This window comes from Bombus bifarius, unplaced genomic scaffold (genome assembly GCF_011952205.1).
Source record: "Bombus bifarius isolate JDL3187 unplaced genomic scaffold, Bbif_JDL3187 scf7180000008047, whole genome shotgun sequence".
In the NCBI taxonomy this organism is placed as follows: Eukaryota; Metazoa; Arthropoda; class Insecta; order Hymenoptera; family Apidae; genus Bombus; species Bombus bifarius.
In genome coordinates, this window is record NW_022884413.1 from 89146 (window position 1) to 105916 (window position 16771).

Here is a 16771-nt window from a genome sequence, read left to right on the forward strand (position 1 = left end):
TTTTTTAATATCCTGTGCACTTTTACATCTATAAGCGATTATATCGAACGTATATTTTTGTTCACATGCGAGAATGCGATATATCGAATGTACGTAACGAATTATCTATTTCGATTCTCGAAAGTACGAACGGTAGTTTTGTGAAAAGTGCATAGTGCAAATTCTCTGTGAAAAATTGTGATAGTCAAGAATAACTTCGAAGCCGGATGCTGTAAAATGTAAGTAAGACGTTCTTTCGATATATTTTTTATTATTTTGTTATAATGTTTGTTTTATAAGTTGTTATCGTTACATAAATGATGAAATAGGTTTCGTTGTTCTGAAATTGTATAATTTCGCCATTTTAACGTATCGAAATAAATTTCAAACATACGAAAAATTAAAACTTCCCTTTCAATTAATATCAATTGAAAGTAGAACGATTGTTATGTTTTTTTTTATGAAATGTATAAAAAGATAATTTAATTTAAGGATTTATTATCGACAGGAAAGTCGATTGCTAGACAGGTACCTAATCTTGCCGCGAGAGATCACATCCAGTACGTCGTACGTTTCGAAACGATAAAATATTTATATTTATGTATAAAACTTATTGTTACAATAATTAATGATACGAAAGAAAGATGCAACGAAAACGGTTATATTAACAACAAGTGTTATAGATAATTCTTATCGATCGGTGACTTAATATTTATAAATTTCTATTCAAATTCCATCAAATCATCTAATTATACTTCTTCATAGAAAAGTCTTTTTAAACAAGAAAGTTATTTCAGACACTTACAACTATAATATCCATAATAGCATTTCAAAATGTTTCACATATACATAATATACAAAAAATTCTCTATGATATGTATTTAAATACTATCAGAAATCGCTGTATTTTAAATGCTATAAGTTATAAGACCCAAAATCATATCTGCTGTTTAGTTCAGATACTCGAATTTATCCAGAAAAAGTTATCAATACTATAAATTTCCATCAGAAATGGTTCAAGATCTGTACCAGAGTACATATATTCCATCTTTCTTGGTACATACTCTTGTTACTTGAGAAGGGACGATAATCCTCTCGTGACCACGCAACCATATGAAACGTAATTGGGACCGGAAGGAATCTGATGATGCGGAAGGGTGGAGACGACGACGTAACCGAGATATAGGGTCCGTTCTTATCTACAGAATACAGGCCACGTTTCTCTACCTCTCGGCATTCCACATCTCGTAAGTTATATCACGAGTTCGGAAACACCGTAGGACACTGTATGATGAATCGACCTCGTTGCCCTTTTGTCCGCCCTTCAGATAAATTCCTTATGTCCCTTACACTTTGCTATTTGCATATTCGAAAATTGAATTATGCATCATTCTTGACGACGCAATTCTTTGAGAGTATTGATCATTGGTTATTGCTGCAGCATCGCACTTCTTCCATTCTTTTGGATCTGACGTACTTCTCTATGGTTTTAAAGAATAATTTATATAAAAATAATTTGCAGAATAGAAATCCTAAATGCTGTTATAGGTGTTTTAGGTTAACGTTGAATTAGGGTTGAAGCTAGTGTTGTTGTACGTTGTTGTTAGTGTGTTTAGGTGTTTAGGGCTCTCAGCCCCTTACACATAAAACGCGAAGCTCAAAATATTCGCTTAATTTCGATTCCAACTTTATTATCAACTCCTATGCTCGAATACCAGCAAACTGAAATTTATAATCTTTACAAAAATGCCGAATCACGGAACGAATATCAATTATTGAATATCGTATTACATCACACGTAGAAATGTTATCAATGTTACCTCCCTCTCTCTCTCTCTCTCTTTCTCGTGTCCAAATTTTAAATATCAAAGAAGATTTGAAAAAGAAGAGGTCGCCTAGGTGCAGCTAGCGTTCGTAGACTTCCTAAGAAGTTCTTCACCTTAGGAAGGGACGCGTGAGAGAACGGTTTAGGATATAATTATCGAATTCCGTTGGATGGCTGCTGGACACAGGGGCCCCGTGTATCCTTAGTGTGAACTTTACTGAACTTATATAATGCATGCGTAAGGAGAATGGACCACCCATGTAGAGAGGTCTCTCTCGACGCGGCCTCGAGTACCCTTAGGAGTCGCGCGCGGACCAAGTACTCCATCGGAACGAGTAGTCGCTTGGACAGCATACCGGGTAGAATATGACACCAGGTATGAGAACCAGCTTTTTCTAGCAGTCGAATAATATGCATCGTGCATGCTCGATGGATCCAGTGACGATTCGGTTTCCGAATGCCGGGTTACGAGTCTCTTTTGCTTTGGAATACCTAAACATACAGTTGAATATAATGAATTTGATGAATGATGATTTCGACTGATCGAGATTCGCTGAAAATTGCACTTTTCTTTAGTCTTCTTGTCTGTCTTGATCGAAGGCTCGTTTTACGTAACATTGGAATTTATTGCAATTTAAATTCATTTGCAAGGAAATGGCAATTGAAGTTTTCTTATCAATATATTTGAAGTTTTCGTTCTTTAGATTCCAAACTATCGAATTAGTCAAGTGCAGTGAATTTGACGATGATTCTGGCCGCTTGGAATTTCTGGTAATTCTGCAATTTCCAAGTAGCAGTGTCCGAAGCTTTTCTTCTTTAGACTTCCTTTCAAAATCGATCAAATTAGTCCGTTGGTTTATATTTCTGGATACTCGAGAGATTTACATAGCGAATTGGAAGTTTTAGTTTCAATTGAAAAGGACGAAGATTATTGTGAATTCATCTTACGCTACAAAGAGTTATGAAATTTCAAAAATAACATATAAGCGATGTTAATGTTCGTTATTGGATAAGATTTGCAAAAGTTGAGATCAAAGTCTACAAAGTAGAAATTTTGTTGTAAGAATTCTTGCAAGAATCAACAGGCATTTCAAGCGTCGACCTAAACAAGATAATCGAAGCGGCTAGGAACGAAGCAACTGGAACCTTGGTATTTTTATATTTAAATCGAATGAAAGAATTCTCAGCTAAAAAGAGTTCATTTGGTAGTTGGGCGTTTATTTTATACGCCCGGGACACATAGTATATCAGATAAATCCGTAGAAAGCGCAGCGGAATGACGAGTCGTGATGCTGTTCCTTCGTGAAGAGCAGTAGAGGCCGAAGATTTCAGGTCAGTCCGTCTCGAGAGCATAATGCATCACAGTACGGGAAAGAGTTGTGTAAACGAACTTTCATGAACTTCCGAAAGTAGTCGCTTTTTTTCTCCTCCCTCCTTTCACCCCCTCCTGCTATACTCCTTTTGCTGTTGATGTTTTCGCTAAGCATTTCTGCACTCTTACCACGGTAGGCTCTGTCTGAAACATATTTTCAAAATTCTTTTCGTTCTTTAAGTCCGCCTGTTATCCCTCATTCGCCAATTTTAATTCTTCGATGACTTATGGTCAAGCTTCGTTGAAATTAGCGTCGAATTCTGTGATTCTATCCTTCGTAGTACCACTAGATACAAATTTCTATTAGGTCACCCGAAAAGTTTCTTTCGTTTTATAAGGAAATAATGGATGCACTATATTTTTCGTTTTATATTATTTTATCGAATCACGTACGATCCATTTTGTTCTATCGAAACAAAGATCACAACGTTCGACAGATTAGGTTTCAAAAGACGGGTCTGTAAAAGAAAGACACTTCTCGGACAACCTAATACAATCTTAAAATTTTGTTTTTCGTCAACAAATTACGAGTATCTATCTGTATGAAAATATTTTTCTCTCGCCAATTATATAATTTTGTAATTATTTTCTGCTACTGGCGTCCGGATAGTCTCGCCAGTGTTAGAATCTTGGTAGCGAGAATAATAAAGAACAACGATGCTGTTGAAAGTCACGTCGTTATTACGCGGCATGCAGATTCGAGAGTGTGTCGATAATAAAAATAGGACTGGAAATTCTTCAAATTTTGTTTTTCGTCAACAGATTAGAAGGATCTATCTGTATGAAAATATTTTTCTCTCGCCAATTATATAATTTTGTAATTATTTTCTGCTGCTGACGTCCGGATAGTCTCATCGGTGTTGGAATCTTGGTAGTGAGAATAATAAAGAACAACGATGCTGTTGAAAGTCACGTCGTTATTACGCGGCATGCAGATTCGAGAGTGTGTCGATAAATAAAAATAGGACTGAAAATTCTTTAAACTGAGGCTGTGTGTGGTCCGCAAGAGGTGTTAATCGAGAGACTCGCTACTGTCTTGCTTCTAACCGGCCCTTCAATTAGTATACATCTTCTACCTTCTCTACACATGGTACAGGAACTCTCGTGGCCCGGCCGAATTCACTAACCTCTCTGTCTCGAATGAAAGAAAATAAAAAGACGAGAAAGAAGAAGCTGCTGTTCTTGGAATTGCGTCGTTCCTTCACAATTTCGACCGATTTTCTCCGTGGAAAGTGGTCAGCGTCGAACACTTTGATAGAAAGAATCGAATGTATAGAATAGAATTACATGTTTGTGGTGGAACTTTTATGCTCTTTGGATTTCGCTTCAAATTGCTAAGTATTTTAAAGGCAACGATAATAATTCGGTAGTGTTGCACCGACATAAAACGTAACGTTAGATTTCGTTCGAATTCACCGAGGATCAAAAGTAACTAGAAACAAAGGTAATAATTTGGTAACGTTGAGTGGCCAGTGTGAAACTGGATTTTATTTCAAGTAGAAAAAACTGAGTATTTTAAAAGTAAAAATAATTGTTGGATAGGATAGAATTTTTACGGGGTCGTGAAAAGAGCGTTCGAATCATCGAAATGAATTCCCTTTCTCGATATATTTGACAAATTTTCTGTTCGATATGTGTCAGAGTATTGATTCCATAAATAGCGTCACTGTGCAAGGATTTTTATATTTCTCTGCATTTTTTCTTTTTTTTTTTTTTTCGTATTTAGGTGTCATCCAGAGTCGCATTCCAACAGCAACTTTGACATGAATATTCGATGAGCAATTTAAGTGAACACCGTTGACAATTGGCACTCATTGAACAAGTTGTACGCAGAAACGCGCGTACGTCGCTCATAAATATTAATTTACCGTCTTCTAGTCGGTGCTCGTCGTGTGGCCGGGGACACGAGCTCGATCTTCTGCGTCTCGAAATTTTTCTTGGTAGAAAGGTTTAAAAGAGTTGGCGGAAAAGATCAAAGAATTAGACGAAATAATGCACAATTGCCTTGTGCTCGTTTCATTCCATTAGAAATGGATTATTAAACGGAACCGATACAGCGTCGATTATTAAAGACGGTTATTCGCGTACTTTGAGAAGCTGGAAGAATTGAAAATACGTATTTTTCGTATCTAAGATGTACTCGACTTTTTCGTACTCGAAAAAATCTGAAAAATCGGTCCATCGATGACAACGATATTACGGTGGAATGGAAAAGTCGACAAATAAAGGAAAGTCGTAAAAATGTCGTTGGACGAAACCTCGCGCACGCACGCAACACACGAAAACCACCGAGCTCGATCGTAGAGGCGAACCTCTACGAAACACCGCGCCACTGAAACCGCTAAATTACCCAAATCTGACCCTTTCGCCGCCGAAACAATCGCTGTTTGATCCAGCTGCAGCCGATCATCCCCTGGCAACTGAAACAGCCTCGAAAAGATCAGTGGAAAGAGCGTGCTCGAGTTGGTCTATCAACACGAATCCATGAGTCACAAAAGTCAGTCGCGGGCTAATATTTGACGGGGGTGTGCGGCTTTCCAAAGAAATTCCGAGGTGCAAAGCGAATCCAACGCAAACCGTTTGAATGAACTTGCCTTTTTGTTATACTTTACCACCTGTCGCGTGTGTGCGCAAGAGGGGCGGCGGCGCGAAGACGGGGATGCAAGAGAGAACGAACGCGAGAGACAGAGAATGACTGGAACGAGCAGAGGAAAGAGGGAAGAGGAGGAGGAGGAGGAGGAGGAGAAGGCAGGGGGGAGGGAAGAAAGAAAGAAAGAAAGAGACACACGGAAAGCTGAGGGCTGGGTGAAAGGGTGAAGGAGGGGGCGAAAGAGAATGGGTAGAGGGTGAACGGAGGAACATGTGGTTCTATTTGTAAAAACAAAGTTTGCGCGGGACAAACACGGGCAGACAGTGGCGGGCCTAGTCGGCTTCCAGGTAAAAGCGCAACAAAGACTCGATTGCGTTCCGTTTCACTCGCTCTGATTCCTTTTTGCCTACGGTTCACGGTTGTCGTTCGTCCCGGACCCCGTGTACCCAACCCCCTTGTCCAAGTATGACGGCTGTTGACCGATCTTTGCGGTTCCAACGAGCCTTCTTTAATTAACCCTTCGATCTTGGAGCTGTTTCGCGATAGAAATGTCATGACGTACGAATTGTACGAGGGTCGCGTGACACAGTTACGACGAGTCTATTTTTATCGATCAGCTGACTTTTCTGTCATTCGATGGTTGAAAAATGGTACTTTACCGTGAAATAGCTGGAAAAGGGAATATAACGATAAACTGAGAGATGCGAGCGTTTCGAAGATAAATGGCAAATAGACGAGAGATTTTTTCGTATTTATGGGAAATTTAAAAGCATTAAATTGCGCAAAATGAACGTAATATAAAAATATACAGAGTCAGTCGATAAGTACTGTGTCGATAATTTCAAGGGATTATTCGAATTGATGCAATTTTATTTTCTAATGCCTTATATTCTTCTGCTTCTGTTAACACGATCTTGAGCTTTTTAAATAGTATCGTATTAGGCTGTCCGAAAAGTCTCTTTCGTTTTATAAAAAAATAATAGACGCACGATGTTTTTTTGTTTTGTAATAGTTTATTGAATTATGCACGAACGTGATAATAGAAATAGAAGGAGATGGATCATATCTAATTCGATAAAGTAATATAAAACAAAAATCGTCGTTCATCTATTATCACCTTATGAAAGGAAAGAAACATGCAACAAAATATTGGCCTATTTATATCGAAGAAACATTAGTTTGCCCGATATCCTAACTTCGATTTGCCAAAGTTAATGTACGACGGACGAAGAAAGACGCTTGTGTTTGCGTTGTCTCAAGGAGGCGACAAAAGTATATCCCAAAAGCATATCCCATTTCGTTTAATCCGAAAATCAAATGAAAAGTATTTGTTGACGCAGAAGTGGCCGAGGATATGTTGAATTTTAAAATTGCTCTTCTGTAAAACACGAGAAATGTGTCTTATCGTGTTCTTCACCCGTGACCTTCCTACGTACAGTATTGCGCCTACTGTGGGCTTTTATGGTGAATGTTTTATGACACTGATGGTTGATTGACATGTTGATTGCAACCCGGGGGTTATTCCTGACTGCTGATGTTTGGAATTTATCGAAGTATTAAATTTTACGAATAAATAAAAGGTGAAAATATTTGCGAAATTTTTTATATTTTTATTGTACTACGGTAAAAGGGTAAAATACTAAATGCATCATAAGTCGCTTAATTATTTAATACATATATTTAATATAAATATATGTGCATAGATTGCTTTCAGTTTATTTTATGGATTATTTTAGCCATCCATTTTTATAAATTCAGTATGTATAAAAGATATATTATACATATTTTTTAACAAGGTTGTTGTAAACTGTCCAATGTGTGTATATGCATGTTGAAATATTATCGTGTTGAAATAAGCGACAACTTTCTAGCGTTATGGACGAAACGTACAAAATTCAAGCAAATTGGTGTATTAAAAAATGGGTTAAAAAATTGAGTGAACTGCGCGATCTGTCAAGAATAAGAGATAATTAGTTACTTTTGGCTTAAAAAGAGTCCATCTTTTTTCATAGTTTGATCTATTTTATTATTTTTTTATTCTATTCGTTGCATTAGATGATCTATGTCTCTTTTCGTAAGCACTCTTTTCGATAGCACTTCTTCTTCTCTATCTAGTCTTTATTTGTTCTTGCATTTATATCGAAGTATTTTAAAGACGAATATCGGTAAATTTATTAATATCGCACTTGGCACATTCGCTAAGTTAACGAAAGTATCGATTTATCGTTCTATATTCGCAGAAAGGCTAAATAAATAAGAAAAGAAATTCGTTTAAATGCCATTACCTAATAATGTTCCCTTGAATGAACGCAGCAAAGTTTCCTAACGGATTAGGGCTGCCAGTACAAAGATGACTAGGGAACAACGTTGTTTGATGTGGACGTGTTGTCGAATGGCTCGTCAACAGCGGTGCAACGCGCCAGCTTTGTTGGTTTATATTCTAGGAGCAATAGTTTAAGGAAAATATTTGTCAACAGTTCGCTGATTGTTAGCTTAAACACTGAATATTCGACAGTGTTTATGATTGGCTAAGAATAGTTCAGAATTTCCGGTTAAAGATACCTTTTGCGATCGTTAAATGCATATTAATGTCTCCTATATATGTACGTGTAACTTGTACGTACGTTAACGCGTGTCTCACACGTCCTGTTCTTCATTTTCCAACACGAGCTTCGTATTACGCTCTGGCAAAGCAAACTTTTTAAGTTTCTCTCTATTCGTTCAACGTCCTTTTTAATCGGCGAAACCTCCTCTTTCTCCACGTTCTTTTTTTTTTTTTTTTTTTTTGATAAATTTCGTTTCTCGATTGGCTTCAGGAAAAAAGATTCTTAATACCGTAATACTCGGCAGATACTTGCATTTTGACAAATTTATAAAATCCCGAAGAACCCTATCCGAACGTAGACGTCTGATCCGGAAGAGTAACGGAATTCGAACGAATCCTCGTTCGTCAACTTCTCAAATCACAACTTCTTCCATCTTCGAAATCATCGAAGAACCCGGCAGCTCCTACGAACCGCTCGTCTAGGCTATCTGTTCAAGGACGGACAGGTTCATAGGCCGTTTTGACGCGAGAATGAGAAAACGGAAGAGAAAAGAACGTGAACGAGAAGGGGTGCAGGCACGGAGGATGCGAACGCGGAGATGGTGGTGGTGGCGGTTGACGGTGGTCGACGGTGGTTGACGGTGGTGGTGTATGCCGCGACAAATATTTACCTGTCAACACAGAGAGGCTCGCACTACCATCCCGTTCCATCCCTTCGCCGCAAACGACATGCATATCCAAGCGAACGTTTGATGGCTGGACTGGAGAGTTGGGGACGAAGGGAGCAGAGGAGAGAGATGGGACGTCGCGAACGGAGCCAAACGAATCATAAAAGAGGCCGATTGAGAGACAAAGCGGAATAGAGAGGAAAGGCAATGACACGCGATAAGAACCGAGAACTTGATTTTCACGCGAGCCTCGGCTTTATCATCGGTGGAACGCGAGTTTTCGGCCGATTATACGGTGTTTCAGGAAAGGCTTCAAAGGAGGTACGCAACCACGAAGACCTATCCTGCAGGGTACATGTAACATTTTCTTTCGCCTACGAAGGCGAAGGATGAAGGCTTTTGTGGAGAACTTTAAGCTGCGCCTTTACTCTGTGTTCATCTCTTTCCATTATCCGATTGCATATCCAGGGGAACCTTATTCGCTTTATTAAACAGCGGCAAATGTGACTAGAACGTAGAAAGTAAAAAATTTGTGCGCGGACTTGAACAAAAATATCCACGATAGATCTAGTCTAAGAAGAATATGTCTATTAAGAGTTAATAACAAATTAATAAGGTAATAATAATGTAAAGATCTTAGTCGGACGTTAAATCAAATCAAAGGACTAATCGCATCTATCGAAGAATTGATTCTATCGTACATTCTGTTTTCAGGTCGAATCAAAAATTTATTTCAGTTTTATCAGCAAAGAAATGTTAAAACTTTCTAACACGAGTCGATCTCCTGACCAGTTGGAAATGTTAGGAACTTGTGGAAATTGATTTAACTTGGCGATCATGGGTCACGCGAGAGGTTCAATTTTATTTCCAACTTAAATTCGAAGTTCTCGAATTCGGTTGCAAGAAACTCGTGCAGAATTTGCAATTACAAATTTTCCGGTTACGTGTATCCGGCAGTTTATTCAAAAATATTTCATAAGTGTATGTAGAAGCACAGCAGTTACCGAGTTAACAGGGAGTTGGTGTTCTACGCTCTTTGTTCAACGAAAGACAGGCCAATGTTGTAGATTAATTTGGACAAGCCACCGAAAATGTAACCGCGTTTACGTGCAAGGGGCTAATAAATTAAAAAGCTCGCTTCCTGGCTCCCTTCGCTGCAATTTTTCCTGTCCAGCACGTTATGTAATTTTAACGCACCAAAGACGAACAAAATTGGCAACTTAAAAATCAATACCGCCTTCAAAACTTCTTCATGTAGTGCGGCTTTACAGTCGATATCATTCGACGTTACACTTTATCAACGACCAAATTAATTAGGAACTACGAACTAAAGATAAGCAGAAATTCTGCAAGAAACCTTGCTGTGCAACAAAATTAATTACATCTCCCCTTACACGCTCCACCCGATTATAAATCCCAGAATTTTCCAATGTTCCTTTCTGGACAGATGCAACTTTCGCAAGAAACTTTGCTCTACGCGCAATATTACGATCGAATACAATATTCGATCGTTTTCAAATTTTCAAGTATCCAAAATTGTTCGAACTGCAGATAAAATTATACCTTGCGTCTGAACTATAAAACATACGAACAAATTTCTCCATCCCTTCCAAACTTTGAAACCTTCGAAATATCTTAAATCTCAATCCTCCCACAAACGCTTCATCAAATCCGCACTACAATCCTCAACATGCCTCCTATACTTCACAAAAATATGAAAACATTCCAGGAATCGATATAATCGAACGAATATCCATTCCTCCACATCGTCGTTCGCGAAATCACCCTGTAACCGTGCGATGCTTGCTTAAAGGCCGCTTTCAGCCGGCTGTTAAGCGAACGGAGCCTAATCGAACAATTTTTCCGGCGCATTTCGAGTTTGTTGCGGATCGTGGGTACACAGAGGCAAAGCGGATCGCGGCCGAGATTCGGTTGCTCGAGAGCGATGCAAAAGGGGGTGGCAAGGGGATGGAGGAAACACGGTGGAGGAAACGATGGCCACCTACGATCCCTCGCTCGTTCGTTCATTCACTTATTCACTCTCCTCCCGTTTCTATTCTCTCCTCTCTGTGTGCTTTTAATTTACCGGGCGGCAGGCAAATGTTTGCGCCACTCCCCCTCGATCGTACGACCATCTCTTTCTCTCTTTCCACCGTATTCCATCGCCGCCTCCTCCTCCTCCTCCGCCGCCGCCTCTTCGTCGATTTTCCTCCACCTTTTGCCTCCTACGCCGTTTCCTGTTCGCCCTGTCTCGCTTTCTCCGCGATCGTTCTCGTGTACAGCCCCTTGGCGAGCCACCCTCCGCTCGCTCCTCGAATATATTGACCGACTCTGACCATTCTGATGCTCGCGGGGGTGGTTCAACGTCGATGGTAATCTAGGTAATACGGCGAGGTCACTTATCGAGGAATCGCTCGCGGTGCCGCTTTGAAAAAAGCGCAAACCGATGGCGGGACGCGGCGAGGGGGTTGGTCAGAGGTTTCGTTCGGTTCGTGCATCCTCTTGTAGCTATGAATATACGTGTATCGTGTAGTGGACAGTCGAATTCGCGTGCTTTCAAAAGCGCTTTGGTTTTCGTCCGTTTTTTATCCACTTTTCCCTTTTTTTCGTCTCGTTCCCTCGTGGAGGGAACTTTGGCAGAGCTTTAGTTCAGGGGTGGGAATCGGTTGGTAGGGTAAATTGATAGGGTTTTCGACATAGGTGATGGTACTAGGAGAGTACATTTTTCAAAGAGGAAGGTTTTCTTTCCTTTTTTATTTTGTTTATCCCTTTTCTGTTTTAATTGCCAAGCTTTCTGAAAGTTCATTGGCAAACTTTTCAAATTTTTGGAATAAGGAAACGAAATAGCTAATGCTACTAGAATAGCGCATTCTCAATGAGACGAGTTTTATCTCTTTTTTCATTTTTCTTTAATATTCTTCTCTATCGAAAACCTGTTTGGCGGTTAATTACGTCTTTTATACGTTTTAGAATGGTTGACGAAACAAACGATGTTACTGGAACGATACTTACTTTCTCGAAAGACGATAGTTTCAGTTCTTTTATTTTCGTCCTCCTATCACTTTTGTTTTTTAATCGCGGAACTATCTCGATGCGAATCGAAAGATTCGTAATATCAATGATCGTTTATCGATTCGATCGTTTCGGACGACCTTGCCAATCTTTTGGCAATAGAAACGCAGTGAAGCAGTAGTTGCGATTAATTTTTCCTTTTCGTTTTTGTAATCGGCAATTTTGTAATTCGAATCGTACAGGTTCTATACGACAATGTTTATTGGGGTTCTTTAAGGGCAGCAAGCGGCCGATCGGCGCGCCACTTAATGTATTTGAAGAGCACCGCATAAAGGTAGATTTGCAGAAGTTAGGCGAAATTTTATTGGGCCGGTAGCCGAGGAATAATATTGACAGGGGAGACGTAGAAACGAAATTGAGTCAACATCGGGTAATGGGAGAGTAATGCAATCTTGGGAATAAGAAAAAAAAATGAGACTGTGTATTACACTGAAGTGGGGGTTATATAGATTATAAAATCGATTGCGAGTCAATAAATGGAATCCCGTAGGCGAAACGAAATTATTAATTTCTTAATATTACAAACGCTGGTATCTGATAGATCGATAACGAGACGAGAAATATATTAACATATTACCTACAACGCTCTGTTTCTCCATTAGAAGAAATTCTTTCGTTCTTAATGTGATATCGGTTCTTTCATATCCTGCAGTTTTCCTTTCTGCAAGTACACACATTACCCTTTTTGAGATTCGTTTCTTGTAACAGTCGTAACACAGATAAATCACCGTTTACTGTTAAAACTGCAAATTGGAAAGCTGCAGAAAATTTCCAATTTTAACACGAATATTGAAATTCTAATGAACAAAGTGTAACAATCGTCGGAAAGAAATTAAAGCGATTGTTGAGTATTCGTAAAAGCTGGAACACGATGCTTATTTCCGAACATCCAATTCTCACCAGCCACTTTCCTCCAACAACCCCCTCGAACTTCCCCTGTCGACTACCAAGCATACCGACCAACCACCACCCTCCGGCGAGCTTACTTTCTTGTCCAATCTAAATTCCAATAATCGTCCACCTTTGGCCGGGAAGCCGTGTTTCGGCGCGCGATAAAACGACGATGGCCGTCGGAACAGAACGGTATCGGCGCGCGGCGGATTTCGGTTAAGGCGCGTGTGCGCGCGTTTCACTTGTGGCTTTTAATAAATGGTATAAAAACGAGATCAAATATTTAACCGGGAAATATTTGAGCGAGTGCCTATTATTACAGGGTAGTCGCGTAGCATAGATATCTGGCCGCAACCCCATGGTACCCCGCGCCATTCCGTTTATGCCTGGCAAATATACCTAGTTGTTCGTTAGATATATGTAGGAAAGAGAACAGAGGAGATACAGGGTATCTGTGTGTCGATTTAAAGCGACACCAGCAGAGTGCCTCTCTACTTTTCGCCCGCTCCCTCTTTTATTTCCTTTCTTTCTCTCTTTCCCCTCTCTTTTTTAATTTAAACATCCTTGCTCGATCGCTTGCCCGCTCACGTCCAAGTGTTCTGGCTAATTATCGCGATTCTCGGATATTACATTGAATAATACATGGGAAATTTCGGACTGCCTTCGACGTTTCCTCGGCACGTTGCCTGAAAAATTTGTTGCAAATGAATTGCATGGAAATACGTACTTGTATGTTAGGATAGTTGGCAAATAGTCTTTCTTGAGTGATTAGGTTTTCCTTCGTTGTCTTTTAGCTTCGATAGAGAAGTCAATTATTATGCTAGATGTCTATATGTTGCATTAGGTTTTCCAGAATGTGTCTTTCTTTCGCAAACGTGTTTTTCACAACAATGCATCTTTATACAGGGTGGTTGGTAACTGGTGGTACAAGCGGAAAGGGGGTGATTCTACGCGAAAAGAGAAGTCGAAAATATAGAATAAAAATCTTTCGTTTTAGGCTTTGTTTTCGAGAAAATCGACTTTGAATTTTCGCTCGGTACGCGTGCACTTTGTCGCGTCTCGTTTTAACGGATCTCACTGTCGAGATCGTTGTCTCGATGGAAAAATTAAAGAAAAATGAAAAAACATTTTTGTTCTGTATTTTCGACTTCTCTTTTCGCGTAGAATCACCCCCTTTCTGCTTGTACCACCAGTTACCAACCACCCTGTATAAACGTGAAACCAAGTCTGTGAAATGTCGCGGTGTTTATCTCGACAGAATAAAATGGATTGTACGTAATTCGAGGATCTCATAAAACGAAAGAAACTTTTCAGACAACCCAATACTAGTAGAGATAGGAATGTGCCTTCTCACGATCTATGGTGGTATCTTTGTGCACGATAAAAATAAAATCGATTATATAAAAATTGTCTTTACGATATTATAGAACGATTCCATTTCGACGATTCGATTTCATCGAATTCCGGTATTCAAAATTCATAATTTCCAAAAGCAAAACCTTTTACTTTTCGAAAATTACTTTTGGTAGATTTCTGCACGCATCCTATTTGTCTTTAACGCGTTCATTAATTATTCGTGGACAACGGTCGTTACACGTTGTCGGGCGATCTTCGTGTTCCTCGCGTCGTGCTGCTTCCGGTCACGTGGCGACGCACTACAAAACGAGAGGGTCAAACGAGTGGCCAACGTTTATCGAAGGTAGCCGCGTGCGGAAGACGCGTAATTACACGACACCTTACGTTCTACCGTACGCTATTTGCATCAAATTTTCTTCGAACGTGCAAACATGTCCCTGGCCGATAATTACAGCCCATAAATGTACTGTTTATTCGATTGTGCGTGAGGTTCGCGATGGAATCCTTCCACCTTCCCACGAAATGGACGACGTGTTCGTCGCCTCCACTTCGTTCGATAAATTCGAGCAATAAGCAAAAGCGGTAGTTGTTCTTAGATTTAGAACAACACGTATAAACCATTGATCTCTCGATGTAGCTATACAAAATGAATCAAATGAACCGAAGCAGATATAATCTTTAGATCTGATTACGAAAAACTATTTTTCGTGATTTAATTAACTAATCGTAATTAACTAATTTCCTTACATTTATTTAAATAAGATTCGATGTTTGCCGACAATTCCTAAGGATGAGGCAACAAAGAGTACGTGCGAGTTATCAATTCGTCGTCAGATCCACGTAGGCTGCCATGGTTTCCCGAAACTCGACTAGGGCCGCGCCATAAAGGCGCGTTATTCGTGGTGAGCGCGTCAGTGTGTAAATCACGTCTCTGAAAGTCGGGTTTATTAGCGACGAGGCGACGACCGGCGATGTTTGCCTGGCAATAGAACAGGCCGGAAAGAAGAGAGGATCACGGAGATCCTCGAGATCCTCTGTCGAAACGCTCGTGCGTATCGCCCTCCAATAACTGTCGCCTTTGTGTGCACGCCGAAATTATGTTCCAATAAAGGTTTTACGGGGCTGGGTAATACACCGTGTCTCGTTAATTGCACCCGATACCGAGCAACATGGTGTTGATGGTGTTGGAGCCAAAGATGCTCGTTCATATCGTTCGATTTCAATAATTCCATCCACTTCTTAAAGAACAATGAAACTTATTTATACGTAATATAGCTAGATGCTGATTAAAAGTTTGTTATTATTTGTTATTATTGTCGTTCTAGTATTTTGCGCTGTTTTATGCACGCGTGAACGTATTTGAGGATATACCAATTGCGGAATTAAGTATTTAGTTTTCATATAATCGTTATAATGGAATTGAACAATTTCTGCAACAGGAATTAAAAGGCAGATGCGCACTAGTACACTGAAACAGGATAATTTCTCCTATCGTATACATATAATGGGACGGATTAACGTTACTTCATCCTGATCGAGATATCGTGGAGGATTTTTTGTTTCAACTGCAACCATCTTATAGCCCATTGTGCCCGGATTTCTATTTACTCGAAGAGAATCGCTATTTCTACGATATCCTGTGTACCGGCAAATATTTTTCTGTCAACATTAGCGCTCAAGAGAGCTCCCCGTTGTCATCGAACGATATCTAAAGCTATTTCGATGTCCTTAAGACTTTCAATTTCCTTTAAGTACCTTCTTCCATCAGAAAGGAGAAAAAAAAATAATAATAATAAAATAGGACAAGAATTTTCGATTAAATGTTGCTACATACATATCACACTTATGGCTAGGAGCACGGTGACTTAAGTCAGCCCACCGCTGGGTTTCTTATATTAAAAATATCAGTACATCTCTTTCGAGTCATAAAAACGTATCGTGCTAATTACAACTCGCTATTGTATAACTTTCACCAGTACGATCAATCCAACGATAAATTGTGCCAATCGCCGAATCGTTTAAAGGAAAAAGTACAAAGTAGAAACGGAAAGGAGGGGGATACTAATTCCACGTATCGCCACGAGGCGGAATTACTTTTTGACGAATTTAATTTCAAGCTTAATTAATCGTGACGACCGTACGGGCAGCGCGCGCACGGGGATCCCAAAGACGCTCCAATTAACTTTAAATTCCCGGCTTGCCTCGTAATTTCTCCGCCGTGTGGCTCGACACAACCCCACTCCTCTTCCGAACCCCTTCCCGTCGCTTCTCGGATGGACGAACGTAGAAAACAGAGGCTCTTGAAAAACCCTGGAAAATTCTGCGATACTCCGTTCGAGGGGGAAAAAACCAGCTCTGCGAGGAAGAAAGAAAGAGCCAGAGAATAAGGAACGAGAAGCGGAAGGAGAAGGAGGAAACGACGGAAGATCCGGTCTTTGAACTTCGTCTAGCGGAAGGCGGATGATTGTACGCT

General features: G+C 39.9%; 1 long non-coding RNA gene across 1 annotated transcript in view; it reads left to right on the forward strand.

The window, feature by feature from the left end:
• The first annotated feature begins 3 nt into the window (after positions 1-3).
• LOC117207962 overlaps positions 4-16771 on the forward strand; it is a 186549-nt gene continuing 169781 nt past the window's right edge. Inside the window, exon 1 of the long non-coding RNA XR_004487613.1 lies at positions 4-218. This is a non-coding gene — a long non-coding RNA (uncharacterized LOC117207962). The remainder of the gene's footprint in view (positions 219-16771) is intronic.